Below are 23,749 nucleotides of genomic sequence, written 5' to 3'. Positions count from 1 at the left end.
ACCATTTTCCAATTGATGGACATCCATTCATCTTCCAGTTTCTAGCCACTACTAAAAGAGCTGCCACAAACATTTCGGCACATACAGAACCCTTTCCCCTCCTCAGTATTTCTTTGGGATATAAGACCAATAGCAGAAATTCTGGATCAAAGGGTATATGCACAGCTTGATAACTTTTTGGGCATAGTTACAAATTGCTCTCCAGAATGGCTAGATTCTTTCACAACTCCACCAACAATGTATTAGTCTCCCAATTTTCCCACATCCCCTCCAACATTCACCATTATTTGTTCCTGTCATCTTAACCAATCTGACAGGTGTGTAGTGGTATCTCAGAGTTGTCTTAATTTGCATTTCTCTGATCAGTAGTGATTTGGAACACTCTTTCATATGAGTGGAAATAGTTTCAATTTCATCATCTGAGAATTGTCTGTTCATATCCTTTGACCATTTATCAATTGGAGAATGGTTTGATTTCTTATAAATTAGAGTCAGTTCTCTATATATTTTGGAAATGAAACCTTTATCAGATCTATTAACTTTAAAAAATATGTACCCAATTTGTTACTTCCCTTCTAATGTTGTTTGCATTAGTATTGTTTGTACAGAAACATTTTAGTTTGATGTAATCAAAATCTTCTATTTTGTGATGAATAATGATCTCTAGTTCTCCTCTGGTCATAAATTCCTTCCTCCTCCACAGGTCTGAGAGGTAGAATATTCTCTGTTCTTCTAATCTATTTATTATCTCATTCTTTATGCCTAAGTCATGGACCCATTTTGATCTTATCTTGGTATATGGTGTTAAGTGTGGATCCGTATCTAATTTCTGCCATACTAATTTCCAGTTTTCCCAACAGTTTTTCTTTCCCAAATAATGAAGTTTTATCCCTAATGTTGGTATCTTTGGATTTGTCAAAGACTAGATTGCTATAGATGTACCCTTTTTTGTCCTTTGTATCTAATCTGTTCCACTGATCGACCGGTCTATTTCTTTTTTTTTATTTATTTAGAATTTTTTTTTCACAGTATATATGCATGAGTAATTTTTTTTATAATATTAACACTTGTATTCATTTTTCCAAATTATCCCCCCTCCCTCTACTCCCTCCCCCGGATGACAGGCAATCCCATACATTTTACATGTGTTACAATAAAATCTAGATACAATATATGTGTGTAAATACCATTTTATTGTTGCACATTAAGTATTAGATTCCGAAGGTATAAGTAACCTGGGTAGATAGACAGTAGTGCTAACAATTTACATTCGTTTCCCAGTGTTCCTTCTCTGGGTGTAGTTATTTCTGTCCATCATTGATCAACTGGAAGTGAGTTGGATCTTCTTTATGTTGAAGATTTCCACTTCCATCAGAATGCATCCTCATACAATATTGTTGTTGAAGTTATAGTGATCTTCTGGTTCTGCTCATTTCACTCAGCATCAGTTGATGCAAGTCTGTCCAAGCCTCTCTGTATTCCTCCTGCTTGTCTTTTCTTACAGAGCAATAGTATTCCATAACATTCATATCCCACAATTTACCCTACCATAATCCAATTGATGGACATCCATTCAACTTCCAGTTTCTAGCTACAACTAAAAGAGCTGCCACAAACATTTTTTGACCGGTCTATTTCTTAGCCAATACAAAAAGCTTTTTGGAGACTGCTGCTATATAATATAGCTTTAGATCAGGTACACTTAGACCACCTTCCTCTGAGTTTTTTTTCATTAGTTCCAGTGCAATTCTCGAACTTTTATTCTTCCATATGAATTTTGTTGTTATTTTTTCTAGGTCATTGAAATAGTTTTCTGAGAGTCTGATTGTTATAACACTAAATAAATAGATTAGTTTGGGGAGTATTGTCATCTTTATTATATTCGCTCGGCCTATCCAAGAGCACTGAATGTCTTTCCAGTTATTTAAATCTGACTTTATTTTTGTGGCAAGTGTTTCGTAATTTTTCTCATATAATTCCTGACTATTCTTTGGTAGATGGACTCCCAAATACTTTATACTCTCAACATTTGTTTGGAATGGAATTTCTCTTTGTATCTTTTGCTGTTGCATTTTGTTGGTGATATATAAAAATGCTGAGGATATATGTGGATTTATTTTGTATCCTGCCACTTTGCTAAAATTCTGAATTATTTCTAATAGCTTTTTAGCAGAGTCTTTGGGGTTCTCTAAGTATACCATCATGTCATCTGCAAAGAGTGATACTTTGATTTCCCCATTTCCTATTCTAATTCCTTGAATCTCTTTCTCAGCTGTTATTTCCGAGGCTAGTGTTTCTAGTACTATATTGAGTAGTACTGGTGATAGTGGGCAACGTTGTTTCACTCCTGATTTACTGGGAAAGGTTGCAGTATATTTCTATTGTATATTATGCTTACTGACGGTTGTAAACCAGCACTGCATTCTTGGTGTAATAACTTCACCCAAGAAAATGACAATAATGAGACATCATACCAAAATGTGTGGGATACAGCCAAAGCAGTAATAAGGGGAAGTTTTATATCTCTACAGTCCTACTTACATAAAATAGAGAAAGAGAGGGCCAATGAATTGGGCTTACAACTAAGATTACTAGAAAAGGACAAATTAAAAACCCCCAGACAAACACAAAATTTGAAATTCAAAAAATAAAAGGTGAGATTAATAAAATTGAAAGTAAAAAAACTATTTAATTAATTAATAAAACTAAGAGTTGGTTCTTTGAAAAAACCAACAAAATAAACAAACCCTTAGTAAACCTGATTAAAAAAAGGAAAGAGAAAAAAGCAAATTGTTAGTCTTGAAAATGAAAAGAGTGAACTCACCACTAATGAAGAGGAAATTAGAACAATAGTTAGGAGTTAGTTTGATCAACTTTATGCCGATAAATTCAATAACTTAAATGAAATGGAAGAATACCTTAACAGAGGAAGAAGTAAGTAGTCTAATAGTCCCATCTCAGAAAAAGAAATAGACCAAGCTATTAACCAACTTCCTAAGAAAAAGTCCCCAGGACCAGATGGATTTACATGTAAATTCTACCAAACATTTAAAGAACAACTAACTCCAATGCTATGTAAACTATTTGAAATAATAGGGATTGAAGGAATCCTACCAAATTCCTTCTATGACACAGACATGGTACTGATACCTAAACCAGGTAGATCGAAAACTGAGAAAGAAAACTATAGACCAATTTCCTTAATTAATATTGATGCTAAAATCTTAAATAAGATATTAGCAAAGAGACTTCAGAAAATCCTCCCCAGGATAATACACTATTATCAAGTGGGATTTATGCCAGGAATGCAGGGCTGGTTTAATATTAGGAAAACTATTAGTATAATTGACCATATTAATAATCAAATTAATAAAAACCATATGATCATCTCAATAGATGCAGAAAAAAGCATTTGATCAAATCCAACATCCACTCCTACTAAAAACGCTTGAAAGTATAGGAATAAATGGACTATTCCTTAAAATAATAAGGAGCATATATTTAAAACCTTCAGTAAACATCATATGTAATGGCGATCAAATAGAACCTTTCCCTGTAACATCAGGAGTGAAACAAGTTTGCCCACTATCACCATTACTTTTCAATATAGTACCAGAAACTCTAGCCTCGGCAATAAGAGCCGAGAAAGAGATTCAAGGAATTAGAGTAGGAAATGAGGGAATCCAATTATTACTTTTTGCAGATGACATGATGGTATATTTTTTTCTTTCTTTTTTTTTTTTTTTGAAAAATCTTTTTTTTTTTTAATTTGGATTTTTTTTCACAGTATATATGCATGAGTAATTTTTTTATAATATTATCCCTTGTATTCATTTTTCCAAATTATCCCCCCTCCCTCTACTCCCTCCCCCGGATGACAGGCAATCCCATACATTTTACATGTGTTACAGTAAAACCTAGATATAATATATGTGTGTAAATACCATTTTCTTGTTGCACATTAATTATTAGATTCCGAAGGTATAAGTAACCTGGGTAGATAGACAGTAATGCTAACAATTTACATTCACTTCCCAGTGTTCTTTCTCTGGGTGTAGTTATTTCTGTCCATCATTGATCAACTGGAAGTGAGTTGGATCTTCTTTATGTTGAAGATAACCACTTCCATCAGAATATATCTTCATACAGTATTGAACTGTACAGCGATCTTCTGGTTCTATTCATTTCACTCAGCATCAGTTGATGTAAGTCTCTCCAAGCCTCTCTGTATTCCTCCTGGTGGTAATTTCTTACAGAACAATAGTATTCCATAACCTTCATATACTATAATTTACCCAACCATTCTCCAACTGATGGGCATCCATTCATCTTCCAGTTTCTAGCTACAACAAAAAGAGCTGCCACAAACATTTTGGCACATACAGGTCCCTTTTCTGCTCTTTAGTATTTCTTTGGGATATAGGTCCAGTAGTAGTACTGCTGGGTCAAAGGGTATGCACAGTTTGATAACTTTTTGGACATAGTTCCAAATTGCTCTCCAGAATGGCTGGATTCTTTCACAACTCCACCAACAATGTATCAGTGTCCCAGTTTTCCCACATCCCCTCCAACATTCATCGTTATTTGTTCCTGTCATCTCAGCCAATCTGACAGGTGTATAGTGGTATCTTAGAGTTGTCTTAATTTGCATTTCTCTGATCAGTAGTGATTTGGAACAATCTTTCATATGAGTGGATATAGTTTCAATTTCATCATCTGAGAATTGTCTGTTCATATCCTTTGACTATCAATTAGAGAATGGTTTGATTTCTTATAAATTAGGGTCAGTTCTCTATGTATTTTGGAAATGAGACCTTTGTCAGAACCTTTAATTTTAAAAATATTTTCCCAATTTGTTACTTCCCTTCTAATTTTGTTTGCATTAGTATTGTTTGTACAGAAACTTTTTAGTTTGATGTAATCAAAATCTTCTATTTTGTGATCAATAATGATCTCTAGTTCTCCTCTGGTCATAAATTCCTTCCTCCTCCACAGGTCTGAGAGGTTCTCTGTTCCTCTAATCTATTTATTATCTCATTCTTTATGCCTAAGTCATGGACCCATTTTGATCTTATCTTGGTATAGGTGTTAAGTATGGATCCATATCTAATTTCTGCCATACTGATTTCCAGTTTTCCCCACAGTTTTTTCCAAATAATGAACATGATGGTATACTTAGAGAACCCTAAAGACTCTGCTAAAAAGCTATTAGAAATAATTCAGAATTTTAGCAAAGTTGCAGGATATAAAATAAATCCACATAAATCCTCAGCATTTTTATACATTACCAACACAATCAAACAGCAAGAGATACAAAGAGGAATTTCATCCAAAATAACCGTCAATAGTATAACATATTTGGGAATATTTCTACCAAAGGAGAGTCAGAAATTATATGAGCAAAATTACAAAACACTTGCCACAAAAATAAAGTCAGATCTAGAACTGTATTATAAAGCAACAATCACCAAAACCATTTGGTAATGGCTAAGAAATAGACTACTTGATCAGTGGCTTACTTTAGGTTCACAGAGCAAGATAGTGAATAAAAATAGTAATCTAGTGTTTGACAAACCCAAAGATCCCAAATTTTGGGATAAGAATTCATTATTTGACAAAAACTGCTGGGAAAACTGGAACTTAGTATGGCAGAAACTAGGCAAGGACCCACATTTAACATCACATACTAAGAGTAGATCAAAATGGGTCCAAGATTTAGGCATAAAGAACGAAATCATAAATAAATTGGAGGAACATGGAATGGTTTACCTCTCAGACTTGTGGAGGAGGAAGGAGTTTTTGTCCAAGGGAGAACTAGAGACCATTATTGATCACAAAATAGAAAATTTTGATTACACCAAATTAAAAAGTTTCTGCACAAACAAAACTAATGCAAACAAGATTAGAAGGGAAGTAACAAATTAGGAAAACATTTTTACTGTTAAAGGTTCTTATAAAGGCATCATCTCCAAAATATACAGAGAATTGACTTTAATTTATAAGTAATCAAGCCATTCTCCAGTTGATAAATTGTCAAAGGATATGAACAGACAATTTTCAGATGATGAAATTAAAACTATTTCCGCTGATATGAAAGAGTGTTCCAAATCACTTTTGATCAGAGAAATGCAAATTAAGACAACTCTGAGATATAAGACAAAACTGAGATAACACACCTGTCAGATTGGCTAAAATGACAGGAACAAATAATGATGAATGTTGGAGGGCCTGTGGGAAAACTGGGACACTGATGCATTGTTGGTGTAGTTGTGAAAGAATCCAACCATTCTGGAGAGCAATCTGGAATTATGCCCAAAAAGTTATCCAAATGCGCATACCCTTTGACCCAGCCATACTACTACTGGGCTTATATCCCAAGGAAATACTAAAGAAGGGAAAGGGACCTGTATGTGCCAAAATCTTTGTGGCAGCCCTTTTCATAGTGGCTAGAAGCTGGAAGATGAATGGATGTCCATCAATTGGAGAATGCTTGGGTAAATTATGGTATATGAATGTTATGGAATATTATTGTTCTGTAAAAAATGACCAACAGGAGAAATACAGAGAGGCTTGGCTTACATCAACTGATCCTAAGAGAAACGAGCAGAACCAGAAGATCATTATACACTTCAACAATGATACTGTACGAGGATGTATTCTGATGGTAGTGGATATCTTCAACATAGAGAAGAGCTAATCCAATTCTAATTGATTAATGATGGACAGAATCAGCTACATCCAGTAAAGGAACACTGGGAAATGAGGGTAAACTGTTATTTTTACCTTCTGAATCCAATTCTTCCTGTGCAACAAGAAATTTGGTTCTACACACATATATTGTATCTAGAATATATTGTAATATATTTAACATGTATAAGACTGCCTGCCATCTGGGGGAGGGGGTTGGGGGAGGAAGGGAAAAAATCTGAACAGAAGTAATTGCAAGGGATTATGTTGTAAAATATTACCCATGCATATCTACTGTCCAAAAAAAGTTATAATTATAAAATAAAATAAAAATTAAATTAAAAAAAATAAATGAGGCCTTTATCAGACAAACTAGCTTCATTTTCCCCCCACACTTAATATTGTTAACAATATTTTCCTCCATCTTATCCCCTCCTATTTTATTCTGTTTTCTCTCTCTCCCTCTCCTTTCACCATTTTCATTCTCAAAAATATTTTGTGTTTTGAAAGCAGATAGCAGACTAGTTTAAAAGCCAGAATCCTGCAATGTGCTGTTTATAAGAAAACCATTTAAAACAGCGTGCATTCAGAGTAAAGATAAAAGTCTAGAGCAGCATCTATTATGCTTCAGCTAAATTTTAAAAAGTGGGAGTAGTGATCCGCATCTTAGATCAAGCTAAAGGAAAATAGATCAATTAAAAGAAATAAGGAAAGAAATTCCATTTTGCTAAAGGATACTATATTTAATGAAGTAATGTCAATACTAAACATACATGCACGAAGTGGTATATAATCCACATTCCTAAAGGAGAATGTTAGAGAGCAACAAGAATTAGATATCAAAACTATACTAGTAGTGGAATCTCAAACTCCCTCCATCAGAACTAGATAAATCAAAACACTAAATAAATAAGAAGTCAAAGAGGTAAATAAAATTCCATAAAAGTTAGTTAATTTTGATAGACCTTTGGAGGAATTTGAATGGAGGCATAAAGGAATATAGTTGTTTTTTTCCCCTTGGCAGTACATAGAACTTTCCCCAAAATTGACCATGTTTTAGGGCATAAAAACCTCAGAATCAAATGCAGAAAGGCAGAAATTCTAAATACATTTTTTTCAGATCATGATACAACAAAAATTACATGGAATAAAAGGCAAAAGGAAAATAGACCAAAAATTAATTGGAAACTAAATAATCTAATCCTAAAGAATGAGTGTGTGAAACAAAAAATCATAGACCCAGGAAAGCAGGACACAGTAGACAATTCCATCCAAAAGAATTACAATAATCAGACAATATACCTAAATTTATGGGATGCAATCAAAGCAGTTCTTAGGAGAAGTTTTATATCTCTAGATACTTACTTACATAAAACAGAACAAGAGAAGATGAGTGAATTGGGCATATAGGTAAAAAGGTTAGAAAATGAAAAAAATAAAAGTATTTTGTTTTTTGATTACCCCATCCTCCAATCTGCCTTTCCTCTTATTAATCTCCTTTTCACCCCATTATTCTCTTTCACTCCTAATTTTCCTGTATGGTAAGATAGATATCTATACTAAATTGACTCTTTTGAGCCACTTCTGATGATAACATTCACTCACTCCTCCTTGCTCTTCCCTCTACAATAAAAAGTTTTTTCTTGCCTCTTTTATGTGAGATAATTTATTCCATTCTACCTCTTCCTTTCCCTTTCTTCCAGTACACTCCTCTTCTCATCCCTTATTTTTTAAATATCATCTCTTTAAATTTAAACTGTAGTCTCTCTTTATATATATATATATATATATATATATATATATATATATATATATATATATATATACTTCTTCTAACTGATAAAAATTAAAAATGAAAGGAATAATGAAAATAATGAAAAAGTTCTTAGGATTTATAAATATCATATTCCCCTATAGGAGTGTAAATGGTTTAACCTTATCAAATGCCTTATGACTTCTCCTTCCTGTTTGCCTTGTTATGCTTCTTTACAGTCTTTCTTATCTTTAAAAATAAAATTTCATCTTAACTCTTGTCATTTCATTAAGAATGCTAGAAAGTCCTCTATTTCATTAAATATTCAGATTTTTTCCTAAAAGATTACACTCAATTTGACAGGGGAGATGATTTTTGGTTTTAATCCTAGTTCCTTATCCTTCTGAATTCCATATTCAAAGCTTTCCCATCCTTTCATATAGAAGCTTCAAAATGTTATCCTGATAGTGATTCCAGGGTATTTTAATTCTTTCTTACTGCTTACTAAATTTTCACCTTGAACTAAGAGCTCTGGAATTTAGCTATAATATTCCCGGTAGTTTTCCATTTGAAATCTTTTTCAGGAGGTGTTTATTGGATTATCTCCATTTCTATTTTTCCCTTTAGTTTTAGAATATTAGATCATTTTCCCTTTATTATTTCTTTAAAAATGTTTAGACTCTCTTATTGATTGTGGTTTTCATGTAGTCCAATATTTAAAAAAAAATGGGGGGATCTATTTTCCAGGTTAGTTGTTTTTCCAATGAGTTTTTTCACATTGCCTTCTATTTTTTTTTTCATTCTTGTTTGTTTATTTGTTTGTTTGTTTAATTTATTACAAAGTCATTACCTTTCATTGATTTGCTCAATTCTAGTTTATATGGAATTATTTTCTTCAGAGAACTTTATCTTCCTTTTCATTTGGTCAATTCTATTTTTAATGAGCTTTTTTTTCCCTTCAGTTATTTTTTGTGCCTCTCTTTCCATTTATCCAATTCTGCCTTTTAAGGAATTTGTTTACTCATCAGCTTTTACCATTTGATCTAGTTTGTTTTTTAAGGTGTTTCTTCAGTATTTTGTATGTGTATGTCTCCTTTACCAAGCTGCTGACTTTTTCATGATTTTGTTTCATCACTCTCATTTCTCTTCTCAATTTTTTCTTTACCTATATTACTTGATTTTTCAAATACTTTTTGAACTTTTTTCCTGGCCTGATGCCAATATTTATTTTTCTGGAAAGCTTTGAATATAACAATTTTGACTTTGTTATCTTCTTCTGATTATTTGTTTTAATATTCCTTGTCACAATAGTAACTTTTATGGTCAGAACTTTTTTTTTCATTTTTTTTTTGCTCATTTTCCTATCATATTTCTTGACTTTTACTTGTCCTACTTTACTAGTCCTACTTTAGTAGGACTCTGCTTCCAAGGTAGAGGGTGCATCATACAAATATAGGATGTTTATTTTTGAGGGGGTCCTCTAAGTTTTTATTTCTTCCAACATGGGTATGAAAACAGAAAGCAAACAAATAACAAGAAGAAAGGTAAAAATATGTTGTTATCCACATTCAGTCCCTACAATCCTTTTTCTGGATACAGATGGCTCTCTCCATCATAGGTCTAGTGAAAGTGGACTGAATCACCTCATTGTAAAAAGCCAAATCTATCACAGTTGATCATCAGAACTGATAGTTGCATAATTTTGGTGTTGACATGTACAATGTTCTCTTGGCTCTACTCACTTCACTTAGCATCATTTCATGTAAGTCTCTCCAGGCCTTTCTGAAATCATCCTGTTGATCATTCCTTATAGAACAATAATATTCCATAATATTCATATACCATCACTTATTCAGCCATTCTTCAACTGATGAATGCCCACTCAGTTTCCAATTCCTTGCTGCTACATAAAGGGCTGCTACAAATCATATATTAGTCTTCATGGAGATCCATACCATTCATCTTTCATCAATTGCAGAATAGTGATATCATTACTATGATCTTATTTTTTCAACTGATTTCCATCCTACTTCCCTAACTCACTTATCACACACACATACACATACATTCAAAAATACTTCTTCCTTGACTATTGCTGTCACATGAAAGAATAGTAGGGTGGAATGAGTACTAATTTTGATTCATGCTGAGTTTAAGTTCAACCTGCAAAACCCTGAATAATCATGTACTTGATAAATATTTGCAATATAGCAGGGCCACTGAGATATTCTACAATCTTTTATTCATTTTCCATATATTGGTTATGAAAATATTATCTAACTGCACATGTATTTTAATCTCTTGAATGTATTAACAACAAAAATTTTATTTATATAGATTTTAACCTTTCCAAAGTGCTTTACTTGCTTCATTTATTGTGATCTACAAAAGAACTCTATGAGATAAGTGCTATATAGATAATATACTCATTTTAAGTATAAAGAAACTAAGACAGGTGTGTGAAATACTTTATCCAAGGTCACATAAACAATTTTAAGACAGAATATGAACTCAGATCTTTCTGATTTCAACTTTTGACATTATACACTACATGCCTATCCCTTTGAGGTGGGACTTAAGCAAAAACATACAAAACCAAGCAAAAACCTGGTCCTAAGAAATCACTAACCCTATCAAATTTATCTTAGGTGAGAGAGGCAGTATCCTGTGGAAAAAGAAAAATTTTTAGAATTTTAGCCATTGTATTAAAATCCTAAACTAAATGAAGTTAGATTGTTTTGATTTTTGTTTTACAACATTTATTCATTGTTGCCTGAATTAATTTACCACATGTAGATATCATAATTTCTTTTTGCTTGTGTTTTCCCTATTGATTTATCTGCTTATATTCAAGATATTTGCATTTTCTCTTTTCTGTGATCTTTGGTACTTTCACTCTCTCCCCTCCTCCGTATTTCCTTTTATTATTTAATTTTTGACTACTTCCTTTGTGACAATATTTTGCTTGGGAGAAATATTTCAAATTGTCTCAGACTCCTCCCATACCGAGAAATTCAGGGATTATCCGGTTAATTTTTGACCCAATCCATTTCAGAAGAAGAAGAAGAGGAAGAAGAAGAAGAAGAAGAAGAAGAAGAAGAAGAAGAAGAAGAAGAAGAAGAAGAAGAAGAAGAAGAAGAAGAAGAAGAAGAAGAAGAAGAAGAAGAAGAAGAACAACAACAACAACAACAACAACAACAACAACAACAACAACAACAACAACAACAAGAACTAGAACTGAATTAGGTTAGGGGTTAGACTATTTATCTTTAGTTCAGTAAAATGCTACACATATCCTTCTACATGGTGTTTTATCCTTTCCTTCTACTTCTCAATTATTTGGTTTAGCAGTTCAGGACATTGCTGTAATAGCAAGGATTGATTTTTGTTTTTATTTTTAATTTGGGTCAAGTTGACTCTAGGAAGTAGAGAAGGTTGAGTTGTGGTATTCTATAGTAAGCCCAGACATATCCCCTGCCTTATTCCTGTGCTTTGCCTACATCTTTTGCAGCCCATAATCAAGACCCCAGAAAACTTTTATCAAGGCACTGGAAAAAGGGAGGGGAAATGACCATGAGAGATAAGGATTTGTTACAAACTATGAATTAACTCATTGTCTACTGCTACAGTAGCACCTGAGGTAACACAAGAAGGAGCAGAGGAAGGATTATTTTAGGGAATCAGGTAGAAGTTCATTTTTTTAAACCTTTTCAGTTTAAGGTCCTAGACCATAGAGTTACATGAAGTTGCTTTACTTTGATGCATACTTTCTTTCTCTGAGAGGTTAAAAAGGTTGTTAGGATCATGAATAATGTCTAGCCATCCATCTTATTAATCACATGATCCAGAAATCCCCTATAGTTTCTTTTGAAGAAAGAAACAAACTGTATTAAATTCCATCCTCTTTATTGGCTCTCAGTCCTCTCAGGTTTCATTTTTGTTATCTGTATGATATAAAATGAAGTTGGATGAAGTGCTTTCAGTCCCTTACAATTCTAGATCATTGATGTTTTTATCTTTCTTATTGACTTACTCCCACCCAAGCCAAAACAATGATAACAATAACCCCAAAATCATAGTTGCTTTCAGAAATTGCTTTAGTATTTTTCTTTCTCAATCCTAAGTATTGTTCATCCTTCATTTTCAAAGAACATCAATGTTATGAAGAAAATGATGCCTTGACTTGTAAGTAAATTGGATTTAAGTGAGACAGAGCTTGAAAATAGTCAATCTTACTCTCTTCTACAGAGCTACTGGAGTCTAATAGCAAGACATAGGTTAGTGTGACTGGTGATAGCCCTGGATGCAAGGAACATCTTGGCCTTTTTAAGTTAAGCTCTTTCTCATATCCCAGTTTTTCTGAGACAACACCTATTCAGAAATTAAAGATTAGGTAATAATTAAGACAAAGGATAGCCTAGTTTACCTTCACAAAATAAATAATCTGGGAAGGAAAGACCCTTAGTGTTTCTGGCCAGAATAGAAACAACTGCAATTTATATTTTGAGTCATGAGAATCCAAATAAGGAAGAAGTGAGATTTGTGCAGGGACCTATTACTATTGATGGGATATAAATGAAATTCATGTTTACTCTAGACAGAACTAACTTAAAGATAGTCATTTTAAAGGGTTACCTATATGACTATCAAAGATAAGGTGAGGAAAGCTCTCTGATTTCTCTCAAATTGCTGCAGTGAAATGTTCCTTGACAAAACTTTATTCATTATGTTCATATTAAAAATACAAATATCTTGATAACTTAAAATAGTTTTTAAGAACTGTGTATGAATTAGATGGTCATTTTTTGTTTCAAAGACAACTAAAGGAACCCAATACAACATGGCAAAAATACATATTTAGAAGAGAAAGGCCAACATTAGAGTATCACAGCAATGTAACTTAAATAGTCAAAGGACAGATAGCATGATGGGCTCAAGCTATAGGAGAAAGTGTAGGAGAGCAGTTGATACATGACAGGAGACCAATATAAGAAATATTTTACTTACTTCATAGTCCACAAATTATTGATCTTCTTTAGCATTATCTTTGGAGACTTTGAAAAATTCAGAATTGCTATGAATAAATGCAAGGCGTTTACATTAAGTTCAATTCATTTCTATTCATTGAGTAGCTTCATCAGCTTAATTTTAAAGTTGAAAGGGACTTCAATGGCCATCTAGCTCAAATACATACCGCAAATAGAGGTCTCTCAATTATGTATTTGGCAAGTGATTATTCAATTTTTTATTTATATACTTATAGGAAAAAAATTATAACGTCCCTAGGGAATCCATTCCATTTATTAAGAAGTTTCTTTTCACATCAATCCAAATTTATATTTATATCTTATATTATCATATTATATGTTATTTAATGTATAAATCATATTAAGTATATATTATAATAAAATATAACAATTTAGTTCTTCTTCCAAATAAGTCTTCAAACAGGGAGTCCAACTCTGATTTCCCGTTAGAATATAATCTAGGCTAAATGTTCATTCACTTTCCATGTGTGGCATGAACTTAAGGCTCTGCACTATTCTAGTTGCAATTCAACATTTATCAGTTTTATACTAATTGCAAGAAAAGCCCTTTGCTTTTGTCAGAGTGATGACAATGGATAATAACAGCAGTTCTTCTATTCCTAAATTTAACATTTATTTTTCTTTTGTATTTAAAATGTTTTAATGGAATCTATTTCCTGTTTGTCAATCAATTTCATCAATGGAGTTTGAAACCATTTGTGAAAAACCAACAAGGAAAAGTCAAAGCCCCTTCAGCTTACTGAAACACTTCTGGGGAGGGCAAAATATAATCTAGGCAATAATAGTGCATATATTTTTTTAAAGGAGACAGAGACCGTGAATGACTTGTCCAGATTAAGTGTTATGTATTTTAGCAATATGTAGCAATCAGGTTTGGAAGTCATAATCTCTGGGTCTAAATACATTAAGCACAAGATGTTTGTGAGGAAAGTCTTTCAAAATTTCCTAAGTTACATATATACAAAACATTACATGTAATACAAGTTTTTTTATTAAATCTTTTTTTTTTTTATTTCCAAAACATAAGCACAGGTAATTTTCAATATTTACTCTTGCAAAACCTTGTGTTACAATTTTTTCCCTTCCCCCAGTCCCTCCTCTAGAGGGAAAATAATCCAATATATGTTAAACATGTGCAATTCTTATATATATATATATACATATATATATATACATATATATATATATGTATATATATATATATATGTCCACAATTATGCTGCACAAGAAAAATCAGATCAAAAAGGACAAAGATGAGAGAAAACAAAATGCAATCAAACAATAACAAAAAGAGTGAAAATACTATGTTGTGATGCACAATTTGTTCCCACAGCCCTATTTCTGATTACAGATCTCTCTTTTTATCACAGGACCGTTGAAACTGGCATGAATCATCTTATTGTTGCAAAGAGCCACATCCATCAGAACAGATCATCATGTAATCTTGCTGTTGTTGTGGTTTTGCTCACTTCACTTAGCATCAGTAAAGGTAAGTCTCTCCAAGACTCTCTGCAATCATCCTGCTGATTGTTTCTTTTAGAACAATAATATTCGAAAACATTCATATACCATAACTTATTCAATCATTCTCCAACTGATTGGCACCCACTCAGTTTACAGTTTCTTGACACTACAAAAAAGTGTGCCACAAACATTTTTGCACATAATACAAGTTTTTTTTTTCTATTTTTATATCAATTTTCAAAGACAATACATTGAGCTCACACTATGTTGACTGGTTTTATTTAATAATTTAACCAGTTTTAAATGAAATATAATCACACGTGTGTGTGTGTGTGTGAAAGGATTATATATATTTTAAATTACTTTGGCTAGAAGGAACTCAAAAAATTATTCAACAAATCAAAATTAAAATAAAATAATAGCAAATTAAAAAGTGTTGCCAGCACATATAAATTTGAAGAATAATGTTAAAGGGAGTTAAATATAAGTTAAATGTTCCAGGGAGAAAAAACCCAAATAAACCTGAAAGACACCTATTCATTCTTTCTGTATAGTTACATTGAATCATCTTCATATCTTTTTCAATAAAGTACTTGACACATCCAACAAATTATAGCTATTTCCTTTATGATGTTATTTTATTAATCTTTTAAAGTATAAAATAAGTGATTAAGCCTAAGAATCAAGGAAAACATTACTGTTATAAGTAAAGAATCTTGTATAAAGTAGAAATTCTGAACATTTATGTAAATTTTTACCTCTGGCTATGGAGAGATTTAGCAGGAAAGCATATGGGATAGTGATTAAAAGGACAAAAGTACTTCCAAGATATCACATCCTGTCTCTGATCTCAAATTTTATATTTATAAATTGCTGGAAACTAGATGATCTCTAATTTTCATTCAATGGAGGAAGGAAAAAAAATTCCTGCTTGCCACCTATCCTAGCAATTATAATACAAATTGCATCTCAAGTAATTTAAATCCTTCAATTGAAGTTCTTATCTACTTTCCACTTAGCACTACTGCAGTAACATAAAGCTGTCTGTTTCCTGCAGTTGCTATGACTTTTACTGTAAATAAAAATCCAATTTAAATCACAGGTTTGTAGTATTGGAATATATTTCAGAACACAATGGTCATCTTTTTGTGCCAAATTTGCTCCATTACATTACTTGGAATAGTTAAGTGCTAATATCCATGAGTCGCATAAATGAGTGAAATCTGGCTAATAATAAAGAACAAATTCAGAAAAGATGTGACTTTTCATTCTTTAGGTTTGGAGGCAAAAGTTAATTTTGCTTTGGAATATAAATGTGGCTGATGATATTTTCTTCCACAGAAAATTCCATATATATTATCAAGTGTTACTTAATCAACTTATTTGTGATTTTTTTTAGTTTTCTAAAGAAAATATAAAGAGAGCTACAATTTGAATCAGAATGCTGGGATTTGAATATTGACCTCATTTTGAAATTTACTAGCTACATGACCTTGACTAAATCACATAATCTCCAAAGGCCTCAATTATCTCTTCCCAAATAAAAGTCTTGAAATGGAGGATGTCTAATAACTACAGCCAGAATCCTGGAAAATTTATTACAAAAAGTTGATTGAAAATATATAATGGATGAAAATATGTGTCTTTATGTGTGTGTGTGTGTGTGTGTATGTGTGTGTGTGTGTGTGTGTGTGTGTAAGAAGGAGCCTTACAGAATTTCATGATAATGAAGTTGGTTAAAAATCACTGAAATTGTTGGTGCTGGGCACTTTTCATAGCATCCTAGATCTAGGTCTCTCCTAACTCTGGATCATGGAGGAAAACTGAAGAGACTGAACCAGACTAGATCAGATCAAACAACCACTGAACCTGGGAGAATTAATAGATAACAATCATTAACAGTGAATCAGCTTCCACAATGAAATGTAGAGTCCAGACTGCTTTCAAGAAACTAAAGGATGCAGCAGGCTCCATAGCTTCTCTTTCTATTGGAGAAGAAAGTATCAGCGCATCAGTTAAGACTGCTACAGATGAGAACAAATTTAAAACAATAAGTGCATCTAAAGAGAATCTGCACCATTCTATATGAAAAACTTCATAAGGAACAGTGAGAACCCAGAGTTATCGGCATTCCAAGTCTCCAGTGCTTTGTCCTCCAAAGTTTATATCCTACAGTACAAGAGCTGAGTTTTTCACCAGTCATCTCAGACACAAAAGCCAAATTGATTTTCCTGAGAGCAATAATCACCTTGGGGTTCAGTACAAGGGAAGGTCCTATTTTTTTTCTCCTAGTAAGTTTAATCATACAGGGACTGAAGAATCTTTGGGGACTACAGTTCCCAATTGTGCATCAGAAGGCAAAACAGAAGATTCCTCTGATTCCATCCTAGCCTCCCAAGTGAGTTTCAAGGGCAGTGATCTCTATGCCATTCATCAATATTCAAGCTAAACCTAGACAAGTAATGTGCATGTGTAGGCAGGGACTCCCAATGTAAAAGGTGGCTTTTTTTCAGACTGGCAGAATGTCTCTCCCTTGGCATCAGAAGAAAGATCCAACCTCAAGGACTACTCACAAACTTTCTATACCAGAGCTCCATGTAGCTTGCTCTATTCTTGTTCTGAGCAAGCTAGGGCCTATGTAGATGGTACAATGAAGATATTTCAGACTACACTATATGTTACTTGTATATACCCCCTGAAATGTCTCATGGGCAGAAATGATGTACATCTGATAGCAATAAGCAGAATTACATGCTTTAAAACCAGTGGAGTTTTGGAAAAGGGTCTTAGTTACAGGCAGGCCATTCAGTAACTCAGTGAAAAAATACTTTTATCTGTTCTTTGCATCTCAAAAAAAATGACTAGAATGTTCAAATGTGTTCTTGGCTTCTATGAAGTCTATAAATAGCCAGTTAGGATGACAAATTGTTAAAGCATCATTTATTAGTGTGTATACTGAATTATATGTTCCTATTAATGGGAAATCTTGAGGATACATTATTGAAATATAGTAAATCTTCACTGTAACATCTTCTTTTAAGTGGACTTACCCAAGTGAAAAGAAATGTGTCCTATGAATCTATAAAATTATGCTTTGGGCTTCTGTCCCCTCCATTTTGAGTAATATGGTCTCCATTTTCCCAACTTATTTATTTGCTTTTGCTTTGCCTGACACTGACCACAGAGTAGTCCAGGATCAGTTATTTAAATGTGGTGGGGGGTATATGGTTTGAGGCATCACTTTAGCTCACCTTTTGCAGGCATAGATCTGCCTTAGAATGGACGCAGTACAGAATGTGCCTAATCTTTTCATATTACTCCTTACTGGCACAGCAATAAACACAAGAAGCAGCCATGGTGCCAGTGAGCAATCACAAGCATTGTTATCAAGTGCACCTGATCTGGGCCTCCTTTCAGCCAGTAATCTCAGCTCCAGATTGGGCAGTAAAATATGATCCACATCCCATCCAGACTCAATAGTGTCCCAAGTCTCATCAAAGCCCTACCCTGCTCCCTAGGGGCTTCAACAGGGCATTTTGAATCCAACTTCTGGCTCCCATAATTCCTAAAATGATTTCCAGCCAGGTGGACTCAAAGGCAAGATGCCTGAAGGACCTAAGTCTGCCTGGCCTGACTCACTCCTCCTGAAGAACACCCAATGCTTCCACAACTGGGCACTTGAAGCACCAACTGCTGTAACATTGTTGTGGAAAAGCCAGTTCAATATAGGTAAGAATTATCAAGAAATCCAGACTGATTTTTCAAAGGAAGAATCTTTATAATAAAAGCAGAATGAAACCAAATAGCATCAAGGGATTGATTGGTTGAAGAAAATTATTTGGAATGGGTACTTATAGGAAAAAGTAAGAGCTATATCCTCCAAAGCAAGGAGTGGTTACTGTTTAGCCATTAATTAGACTCTTCCAAGGGAGATGTCGATTGCTATTTGGTCAGAATTTGTCAAAAACAACAACAAAAAGTTGAAATATGTAGCATATCCTATTTACCAGGATCCAAGCTCCTTGCCCCTGGTTGGGAAGGGAACCATATTGTGTTTACTAATACCCAAGCCCCCTGTACCTGTCTTACTGGGCAACAGCATCTTACTTCCTGCTCCTTACAATTAGCTACTAACTAACACCCTTCTGTGGCACATTCTACCATCAACTCAGGCACTGCAGCTTCCCCATCATCAAGATCCCTTACCAAAAAGACTCATTGGACTCAGTGAAGAGAAGGTCTTAGACTCAGAGGGCTTTAAAGCAAATTTACACACTGGAATGTGGATTATTTGTCAGAAATCTGCCAACTGAGATTGCAGAGGAAATGATTATTTTCTAAATATGGAGAACCTAATGAAGTTTTTATCAACAAAAACCAAGGACTTGGCATCTGGATTCCAGAATTTGTGAAAGCACAACTTCATGATATACCCAGGAAAGAGCTACAATTTTGTGTTATTCTTGTCATAAATGCTGTTGTGGTATCTGGACAGAAATTCTTCACACTATATTTTTAGTAAATTACTGGATGAATCATTGAACCAATTTGGACTTCCAATTATTGATAATGAAGGAAGATCTATAGAGAAGCCTATTGCTTCTTAGCACATGAAAGAGAAGCATTTGAACTGTGCATGGAAGGAGGGTTTTTGTTAATAATGCTCCTTTCAGCCAGCAACCCCAACTCTGGGGTGGGCACTAAAACATAGTCCACATCCTACCCAGATTCAATGGTCTCCCAAGTCTCATCTAAACCATCCCCTGTTCCCTGGGGGGCCTCAGCAGACCCCCTTGATTCCAACCTGAGTGCCATCACCTAAAATGATTCCAAGCTAATGGACCCAAAAGGCAAGATGCCTGTAGAACCTAAGTCTGGTTGGCCTGGCCTCACTCCTCCTAGAGGACACCCAAGGCCTTCACAACTGGGCACTTAAAGCACCAATTGCTGTACTATTGCTGTGGGAGAGCCAGTTCAATGGGTAAGAGTTCCTATAAGTACCCATTTAAAATTACTTCCTTCAACAAGTCGTTGAGGAACCACTTGAGTAAGTAGATGAAGATGGTCTTTCTGTAAAGCTTGCACAAATAATCCAATATATCAAAAGAAGAATGGAAGGAGAGAGAAGGAAGAGGGAAGGTAATAGAGAGAATTGTCATTTTGTTAAACAGGCACCTTTGAGTTTGAATGTTCCTTGAGATGGAAGACTTCATATGAAATAGAAAATCAGAAAGATCTGATTGAGAAAATCAGTTAAAAAGAAAAAAAAAAGGAAACAACAACAACCAGAACTACATAACTACATAAACAACAAAGTGAAATGTAAAATATATATTGACAATGTCTTCAATGTTAGATGTGTTTAGCAGAGGAACTGATAAAAATTAATCCCTGAGGCAAGCAGGGAGAAAGCTCTGATATACATCAGTTTAGCTCCAATGTTCTACCCTCTGGGGAGGTCATCCAGTCAGAAATCCAAATTATGTCAAACCCTTGAGACCCATCCACTGTAGGGTTCTACAGAAGCCTCACCTTCTGTCAGAAACCCCAATCGTGTCCCTGAGGTTAAATTTTCCCCATAAAATGTATTTATGGACCATCCCATGATGGCTGCCTTCCTTTGGATCAGACCACCACTTCACTCTGCTCCTTCCCCTTTCCCTAGGCCATGCAATATATTTCCTAACTCCATTATGCTTCCCAGATCCACTTCATATAACTAAGTTTTTTAGGGTGCTAAGTTCCTTTCAGGATTTAGTCTACCAACTAAGGGCATGTCCCAACTGCCTGGGATGCTCCCTTTCTACTGGGGTAATTGTGAGTTTCACTGAGGAACTTGTCTTTCATATTCCTCTCCCATTTTATTTCATATTTACCATTTCTGTTATCTATTGTATCCCTTAATTTTGTCTGTAGCCTCTTCCCTAAATAAATCTACCTTTTGCCAAAGAGACTGACCATTGTGAATTCTTCATATGACCAAACCCCAACTTTTGATACTTATCATCATTTTATCTGGTGTTTACATCACCTACATCACACATCATGAACATCAGACACATTTTTTTTTTATGCCAGCATCTAATGAGGTAACAGGGACAGCTGAGATTAATGGAGAAACTTCACAATCAAGTAATGCAGAAACATAAAATTTGCAGTTGACATAAGAGAAAAAGGTGCAGAAATAAATGAGAAATAATGAATTGGCAACATGAGATGTGAAAAAACTTTTAATGAAATTTGGGAGATTCCTATGTTTTAGGAAGCCAGAAATTTCTAGCTTTAGGAGGTGATGGCATATGTTATTCCACCTACAGCTTTATGTGATGCATAGATGAGAACTGACATGAGTGTTGAATGTTTTGGGAAGGGAGGAACTGGGTCTTTGGTTGGCAAGATGCTAGAGGAATACACCTGGAACTTTAGCAGCATATGAGATGAGGGAAGAAAAAGAAAGATCCAAACAAAAATCCCCTATTTGTAATGCATAGGCTTTTAATTCCAATTTGCTTTTTGTCTCTTCTTGTTTCAATCTTTTTAATTCTTGCATTTTTGTTAAAATTTAGATTTTTATGGATGTTAAAAATTTTAATTCATTTATTTAATATATGTAAATAGTTTGGATGTATAAAATTATGTAATAAAATGTTTCTAAAAGGAAGATAATATCGACCTTTTTTAATGTGTTAACATTTGTAAAATTATAGCAGTGTAGTTGTGCTATTGAACAGTAAAAGCTTAATTAAAAAAAACTGTACTTCAAATAAACAGGAGTAAAAAAAACAATTAGCTATAAATTTGATCTTTAATTTTGTCATTAATGTTTTCATTCTATTAGATTAGGAAATGAACTTATCAAATTTAAGTGGTCTTTGAAAGACTTTTAATTTGTGGGAAGTTTATGTTTAGTGGCAAGTTGTTCTTTTTATTTTCCTTTTTTTTTTGATTTTGTTTTGTTTCTTCTCCACATTTTCCTCTAGTTTTAAAGAAGTAATAGCTACTGAAATAATTGTAATTATTGGCTTGCTGTGTATTATATATAGTGTAGCAATGAGGATAAGTCATCTTGAGTGTTTTGCAGGAGGTTACATAATTTGAAACAAAATTGTAAATTTGAAGGAATGTGTATTAAGATATTAAAAACTATTATAGAAAAGTTGCTGGTGCTAATCAGAGGCTGAGCCAGCTGAAGTATTTTTTTTTGTTTTGTTTTGCTTGTTTTTTTGTTTGTTTGTTTTTGTTTTTGTTTGTTTGTTTGTTTGTTTTATTTTGTTTTGTTTTTAACCCCATCAATGACTTTCAGGACAGATAGGTGGCACACGGAATAGAGTCAGGCTTGAGTTCACATCTGGTCTCAGTTACTAGCTGTATGAAATTGAGCAAACAATTTAACTGTTTTGCCTCTATTTCATTCAGCAGAAAAAAAAAATGAAGGTGCAAATAAGAAGAATCATTGAACTAAAGCTGAAGGGATATTAACAATTAAACTTTTTTTTCATTTTATACTTAAGGAAATTGTGCCTGGTGAGGTCACACATATAAATATCAGAAGCCTGATTTGATTCTAGGCTTTTTTTTTCCCATTGTATTATTATGTTTAAGCCTTTATGAGGGAAAAGAAGACACTAGAAAAGTAAGGGGACTATTATGTGTGGGAGATTTATAAGCATCAATTCCATTACTTGTCAATATTATTATATATTTGTGTGAATAGCTTTAGAATTCTTTAGAATGCAATTCCTGCAACACACTGCTTGTGTAATCTAAATGAATCACTTAACCTATTATGGTACTATGTAAGTTAATTACAAAGAAAGCACTGGCCTTTATTAATCAAGGAACTATCCTGATGTGAATAATGTTCATGTGGTAAAATTACATATCTAGTTCCTTGTCTATCACTATGAAGACTGTGTTTCTCTCTTTTTGTAATCATAATATTTCTATACTATGGTTCCTCTCTACTATCTTGACAAAACCAGCATTTCTCAATCTATCCATTCCCATTCCAATAAAAGAAAAAAAAAGGATTAAACATAACCTTCAGACTTTCATATTTCAGAACTTGTTAAAGACAAAACAAAATTCACAGTACCAAGGAATGATAGATTTTTAAAATTGGAAAGGACTGCAGGGGTCATTTTTTATCATAAGTCCTTCAAAATTGTCTTGAATTAATCACATTACTGAAAACAGTTACATCATTCAGAGTAGAACATTCTGCAATATTGCTGTAACTATGTGCAATATGGTCCTGGTTCTGCTCATTTCACTGTGGATACATTCATGTAAGTCTTTCCAGATTTTACTGAAAGTCTCCTTTGTACCGTTTCTTATATCACAATGATATTTTATCACAATCATAACAATTTGTTAATTCATTCCCCAATTCAGGGACATCCCCTCAATTTCCTATTGTTTGCCACTACTGAAAGAGCAGTTTTAGCTATTTTTATACATATTTTTCTCTCCCTCCCTCCCTCCTTTCCTCTTTCCTTTCCTCCTTCCCTCCTTCCCTCCTTCATTTCTTCCCTTCCTCCCTTCCTTCCTTCCTTCCTTCCTTCCTTCCTTCCTTCCTTCCTTCCTAAATCTCTTTAAGAAACAGACTTGTATTTCTAGGCCAAAGGGTATGCATGGTTTTATAGCCTTTTGTGTATATCCAAATTGATTTCCAGAGTGGTTGAATCAGTGCACAACTCCACGAGCAGTGTTTATTTAGTGTCTCAATTTTGCTTTATCCATGCCAACATTTATCATTTTCCTTTTCTGTGATATTAGGTGTAGTTGAATCAGTACA

At 33.7% G+C, this 23,749-nt stretch overlaps 1 pseudogene; it reads left to right on the top strand.

Annotated features, from left to right (window-relative positions):
- Window positions 1-16,870: 16,870 nt before the first annotated feature.
- On the top strand, window positions 16,871-17,684 carry LOC141551279 (oxidative stress-responsive serine-rich protein 1 pseudogene; annotated as a pseudogene).
- The last annotated feature ends 6,065 nt before the right edge of the window (window positions 17,685-23,749 follow it).

The sequence above is a fragment of the Sminthopsis crassicaudata genome, chromosome 1, assembly GCF_048593235.1.
Source record: "Sminthopsis crassicaudata isolate SCR6 chromosome 1, ASM4859323v1, whole genome shotgun sequence".
Taxonomy (NCBI): Eukaryota; Metazoa; Chordata; class Mammalia; order Dasyuromorphia; family Dasyuridae; genus Sminthopsis; species Sminthopsis crassicaudata.
Note: the sequence above shows the minus strand (reverse complement) of the source record. Positions and strands in the feature narration are given on the sequence as shown.